Source organism: Diachasma alloeum, unplaced genomic scaffold, assembly GCF_001412515.2.
Source record: "Diachasma alloeum isolate Michigan unplaced genomic scaffold, Dall2.0 Dall_scaffold_00219, whole genome shotgun sequence".
NCBI lineage: Eukaryota > Metazoa > Arthropoda > Insecta > Hymenoptera > Braconidae > Diachasma > Diachasma alloeum.
Genome location: NW_021680384.1, coordinates 587,430 through 594,139, shown reverse-complemented (window position 1 = coordinate 594,139; position 6,710 = coordinate 587,430). Strand labels below are relative to the sequence as shown.

Sequence of the window (6,710 nt, the reverse complement as noted above, 5' to 3'; positions counted from 1 at the left end):
AGGTGTGATGTACGTTATACTTGAACTATCGTGGATCAAGTCCGAAGTACCGGAATACAATGCATCACTCGCTTGAGTTCTAGTTCATAAAATTTTTCTATAAAAAAAAAAAAAAATAGAAATGTTCTGCATGAGGGATGTGGGGTCCGCAGTGACCCCAATCGATAGTCGAGGGGATTGACCATTCGATAAAAAAATAACCCATTTCGCCTCAGTATTTCAAATAGTACCGATGAAGAATTATTAAAAAAAAAAAAAAAAAGTAGAAATGTTATGCATGAAAGATGTGGGGTCCGCAGTGACCCCACCTGACAGCCGAGGAAATTCACCATTCGAGAAAGAAGCAACCCATTTTGCCTCACTATTGTAGCAAATACCGATGAAGAATTAATAGAAAAAAAAAGTAGAAATGTGACGTATTCGACACAGAAACAATGTAATGACAGATCAATTTTTTGATCTATCAAAGGAAATAATTTTTCATTCAACTATTGAGGATGGTTTTCAAGATGAGGTAATTGCAGTGAAAATTGAGGTGATAAAGTTGATCACTGAGTTGCGGTGTCACGTTTACAGAATGACACACACAGTGAATAACGTAAATTGAGTCACTTACCGCATAGGTGGTACGTCGTAGTCGGATGTGAAAATTCTTGTTCTTCGTGGAATAACCTCCGGGGGAGTTGAAATTAAGTTGGCCTCAACGAAAATGCTACGCCAAACTGCTCTCCCCGTATTGCCCTCCCCTCACCGTCATACACATCTCCACCAGTGTCTTCGGTGAGTTCCGCACTCTGGCCTCAAACTCTGGAGGATCCTCCAACTTTGCTGGATATACGTGGGGGAATCGTTGGCTTCCTGGTGAAATGCATTTAAAAAATAATGAGTTTGAAAAGTTTGCGGGAGGGGAGAAAATACGGAAAACAATTTTTATCAATTTATTTTTCATTAAATTTTTCAAGTACTTCTTGAAACAACTCAAGATTTGAATGTTTCTGGAGGGGAGTTCGACGTTCTGTCAGATATTGTTGTAGTAAAACTTTCAGGACAAAATTATTTTTTTTACTTTTTTTTGTTGAAGTGTTTATGATAAAAAAAAATTGATGTTTCCTCTTCACAATTTTCTGAGAAATCTGTATTTTCTCATCAAACCGCTAATGCAAATGGGGTTAAAGGACATGCTTGATAAAAAAGAATCATTTCTGGGAGAATTTTTTAAAAATGGTTTATGATGGCGAAATGTATGTTTCCTCGTCATAATTCCGGTTGAACTTGCAAAAAATCTCTTCCACTCCCCAGACCTTGAGAAAAAAAATGGCTTTAAACGGGTCATCCTCAGCAATTTCCCCACCCGGAATTTCCAGTGCCACGAAAAGCCGCCACTTCCCTTCCAGCGAAATTTAATAAAAAATTCTCAAGCAACACAAAAGAATTTCCGCCCGCTCAAACAAAGAGCGCGAGAGGACTCTGAAATTCGAGTCAATTCTTTGAGATGCATAAAGTGCATAACAAATTCAAAGCTGAAGATATCGTTTGTAGGTGTCCAAGAGGTTTGCCCCCCGAGGATCAGGCATATTTCTCCGAGCACAAAGTGAGGAGGAAAAAAATATATAAAGGAACAGAGAATTATGAGAAAAGGGAGAGCAATGTAATGCGTAATCCCGATACGACTCGGGGGTGAAGTATATGCTGCATCAGGCTGTATGTGCGGGGTTAATACCTCGAGGCGGATCGTTTGTCTCGTAATGGCTGGACCGAGTCGGCCTCGGTTCAACGTTTACAGCTCGGTAGAAACCCCTCCAGTGGCTCGGGACTGTGCCTTTGTTAATGCTGCCTCTCTCTCTCTCTCTCTCTCTCTCTCTCTCTCTCTCTTCAGACGGGTGAGGAGGAAAAAACCAACGGTAGAGGTTGTAATGTGTTATGGGTGAGCGAGGAGGGCTGGAGCCGTTGGACGGCGTTAGCGGAGGTGTAAATATGGAATCCACTGTGATAGTGCCACAGGCTTTTGCCTTATTAACCTCGTTATACTGCTCTCCATCGCGTCATTCACATGCTCCGCTCTGGTCCAGATTTTTTTCCCGGGGTTTAAATGAATTTTTTTTTTTAATTGCTCATCGGTATTTTATGAAATACCGGGGCAAAATGAGTCGTGTCTTTGTCGAATGGTGAATTCTGTCGACTGTCGGTTGGACTCACTGGGTACCCCACATCCTTCATGTACAANTTTTTTTTTTTTTTTTTTTTTTTTTTTTTTTTTTTTTTTTTTTTTTTTTTTTTTTTTTTTTTTTTTTTTTTTTAATAATCTGTCATTGGTATTATTTCAAATATTGAGGCGAAATGGGTTGTTTCTTTATCGAATGGTGAATTCCCTCGGCTATCGATTGGGGTCAGTGGGGACCCCACATCCCTCATGCATAATATTACTTTTTTTTTCCTAGAAAAATTTTATGAACTAGAACTCAAGCGAGTGATGCATTTTATTCCGGTACTTCGGACTAGATCCACGATAGTTCAAGTAGAACGCACATCACACCTCCCACCCTCCTCCGAGTTCAGGGCGAAAAACTTTTTCCCGCTCGCGTAAATCATCGAATTTCCCGTATATCTGGCAAATGTGGATTAATAGACTATTTTTATTAGTCTTGAAAATTCTCTCGAGAGGTAATTCTCCTCAATGCAGATTGTGAAGTGGAATTTTATTTAACGATATCTATCCGTTTGTCGTCGGAAGATATTGAGGATGATAGATGAAAGTTTGAGTAATTTCCGGTTGCCATTTTGTTTCCAAGTATTTGTAGACTTTACTCGTTATTCATTGGATTCCCCTGGGATTCCCCGAGATATCTCGAGATTTCTCCAGTCTGACGAAACTTCTGGGGAAGAGATATTGAGGGCTCGGTTTGCCACCAAGTGCAGTGATCACAATCATAGTTATCAGGTACATGGAGACAATCGTCTCGGACTAGCGGAGGACGACAAAAATTTGTTTTTCAACTGAATTATACCGATGATGAATTTCTCTCCTTACGTTTTAACATCGTACTTGAGTTTTCATGGCGCACTGGGATGGTTTAATGACGAACAGATTTAATCTTCCTCGTGTATTGCCGCACACTTCGATTCAATAACGTGATCGATAGAGTGAATTCATGGTGGACATTATTATAGGTTAGAATATGATTGGATAAAGGAGAGTAATGGTTTTGCTGGCATGTCGACACACAGGAAAATGTTCATATCTCAACGATCGTAATTTTCACTGTAACCGATAGTATGAAATGGGATCGAGAATAAATAATCTCTGCGAAGATAGAAGATAAGGAATTACCAAGTCCATGTGAATTTTGTTGAAATTTTTGCGATTATGAATAAACTCTCAAAGCGACCAAAATTTTTTTCATTTTGTAATCACCTCAGGACATTTCCTTTACTCATAAAAAAATGAAATCACGTGGAGCAATGAATTCCTCGATAAATCCAATAAAGCAGAAGTTGAACATGCAGAATCGAGTCCTTCCCCCCCCCCCCCCCCCCCCTCCCACCCCACCGAGTAGAAAGCGTTCGCTTCCGCGACCTCTTGCGAAGCGGGACGAGTGAACGAAGTGTTCCTGGCAGAGTATCAAAAAGAATAAGGAACGTATACGCGGATTGGTAGAGAGAGCATTGAGCATAGTCATGATCCGAGATATTCGGTGCAGCTTCCGAAGAATCACCCCCAACCCCAAACCTCCCGTCACCCCTCTGGAGATACCGATCCACCTCTTCTCGCCGTGCGCACACTTTTACACTGTTTATTTCCCCTGGTACATGGAAATTCAGAGCATAAATGCATGAAAATATATTCGTGTATACATAAATGTTTATCATAGAACTTATACATGAGACTGGGAAGCAAGTAGCTAGGAATAAATTTTTTTCCACCCGGAGTTGGTATTTTTTTTTTTGTGAGCTGCATAAAATGGCGAGTTTTCACTGAAGTTCTTGGCGCTGATGACTGAAGTTTTCAGGGGGGTTGTTAAAATTATATTTGGATATTATTTTTTAATTATTAGGGCTGAAGTTTTTAGGAGACGAGAGCTGCGGAGTTATTGAGGGAATAATTATGTTTTACTTGGACGAAAATATTTTTTTTAAGTGAGAAATTATTCTCCTGATTAAATGTTGAAATAACTTGACATCCCCGAGTCGAGGATTTGGTTCTGATTGGAAGTACACAGGTCTCTCAAGATCTCTCCAGACCTAGATGGACCTGGTAGGTCCTAATCAGTTCTGCGACGTACTTTTCCGGAGACCTTTCGAATCCTCAGTTCTTTTCGGACCTGAGAAGTCCTCCTCTATGCTACCGAGACGGCGGGATTTTACGAGGGGGTGGAGGGGAAGGCGTGTATGCGGAGGGTTGAAATTTGTAGCCAACGAGGAGACAGGGTTGCCGAATATATTTTAGCCCCCCTCATCGCCCCGTTGGCAGGCGGTGTTTAAATAAAAAATAGTGAACGTTGATTCTGTATTTATTGACCCCCTGATACCAATGAAACCCTCGCAGGTGACAGAAAAGACGAAAAAAAATTGTTCATTTTCACGTGGGTCAGGGGTCAGGGTGAAAGTCGATTTTCCCCAAATCGAATTTTTTAGCCGAGTGAACGTTGATTCCAACTATTTAAGCAACGGGCTATTCAGAACTCTCAAAAGTATGTGGAAAAAGTCAAAACTGAGAAACCGTTTTTTTTGGCCCCAGCCAAAGGGTCAAATTTTCGGGTTTTCCGGGGCAAGTGGATTTTCGCCAAAATCGAATTTTCTAGCCGGGTGAACGTTGATTCCAACTATTTAAGCGACGGGCTATTCAGAACTCTCAAAAGTATGTGGAAATAGTGAAAAGTGAAAAAAAATTTTTTTCACCCGAACTCAAAGGGTCAGATTTTCGGGTTTTCACTCAAGAAAATTGAATAAAGAATTTATCATGAAAATAAAAAAAAAAATTATTCATTTTAATTCAGTGGATCCGGAGAAGAATTAATAACCAATTTTTCGGTAGAAAGCATCGGTCAAGTCTAGCGCCAAGTGTTTCCGAAACCATTGGGCCAAAATTAATTTTTTTTCTCCAGTCATGAGTCAGTTTTTCCGGCTAGCGCACTGCCACATCTCTCCTCCACCCCCTTCCCCACCAAAACCGGAGAAAATATAAAAATTGTCGCCCTAACCTCACATTAACGACTTCACGTTTGATTGCTCAATGAATTTCCTACTCCCTCCCAAATACCAATAAAAAAATTATTAAAAATTACATGTGCTCCATAATTGTCCGAGTGGTCAAACAAATAATGTCAACATAATAAAAAAATTCCGCAATAACTCGGTCAGTGCCGTAAAACGGCTCTTCATTTTAACGATTCAGAGAAATACCTCCGGAGCTATTCATTAATAATATCCTCCCTTGGTCCCTTGATGAAAAAATGACGCGATTAGAGATGTCTCAATTATCCAATCCGTGAACGTGTGTTATCGTGGATATCGTCGTAGGAATTATACCCCGGTGCTTCTCCCCCCACTTAAACTGTCCCCCGAAGGCGTGACCAAGTGCCCCGAAGTACTCAGAAACTGTAGTAGTCATGGCTCGTCTGACCAAACTACGGGAAATGACATTGTGCGGTCGACCCAAAACCGACACCCCAGTCAACTCTCCCTTTGGCATACCTATACGTACAAACTCACTCGTGAAATTCCCCACACGTAAATTTAGGGCTCATTGAGAAACCCCAGCACGAAGACACAAAATAGTAAATACGGGAAACTACTGGGGCTGTCAAACGCGCGTTTTACTACTTTTCTTTACGAGCCGTGAGATTTTTTAGAGGGTTTCGAGAATTCTAATATCTTTGGTTCAAAGGTCGTGAAATTTACTATAGAATGCAAAAAAATGGTCGTTTTGGTCTTATAGTTCTCGAGAAAAAGGAGAATTGAATTAATTTGATCGAGAGTTGCGGTCAAGGCTCGCGCCAATTTCGTATTGTAAAGTTATGGAGATTAATTCTAATAATATTAATATTCAAATATTTTTGCTGTCAAAGATCGCAAAATTTACTATAGAACGGAATAAAAATTGGTTATTTTGATTTTATAGTTGTCAAGAAAAATGAGAAATGAATATTTTGAGTAAGAGCTGCGGTGAAGTCCTGTGCCAAGTTCATCTTGAAAACCAATTAAATAAAATTTATCTTCTCGTCCATTCGCACGTTGGAACCTCAAGCAATAAAAAAACTCATCCGTCGACTATCCCCCATAAATAAAAATGAATTCCTTCACTTGAAAGCTGCGGTCAACTCTCCCGCCAAGTACCTCCCAAAACCAATAGACCAGAAACCCAACGACCCACCCAATATCTCATCCACCTAACCTAAAAAACCGGTTTCGATGGAAAGAAATTACCCCGACCCAGGAAATCCTCCAACTGGCAATTCAACCCCTCCTGGCAATTCCAACCTTTCAAATTGGCCACCGAGCGAACATCTGAACGTGGCAACGTTAGTACGTAATCTCCGGCATCGACCCGAATGAAACTGCGACCGTTTGCGGCAGTTTGGATCTCAAGAGGACACATCACAAGTCCCATGGTTTATGATCTCACTTCTAGCCAATGACGTGACCATCTGCTCCAAGAAACCGAAAAAAAAACAGAAAGCACGGAGAAGATAAAACAAAAAAAAAGTGATGGG

General features: G+C 40.5%; 1 protein-coding gene and 1 long non-coding RNA gene across 3 annotated transcripts in view; one reads left to right on the top strand and one right to left on the bottom strand.

Annotated features, from left to right (window-relative positions):
- Window positions 1-6,710, bottom strand: part of LOC114841172 — a 150,921-nt gene that overhangs the window by 122,516 nt on the left and 21,695 nt on the right. Inside the window, exon 3 of the long non-coding RNA XR_003783042.1 lies at window positions 617-858. This is a non-coding gene — a long non-coding RNA (uncharacterized LOC114841172). The remainder of the gene's footprint in view (window positions 1-616; window positions 859-6,710) is intronic.
- The window catches only part of LOC107037409 (alkaline phosphatase), a 67,641-nt gene that overhangs the window by 41,074 nt on the left and 19,857 nt on the right, over window positions 1-6,710 (top strand). The window lies entirely within an intron of this gene.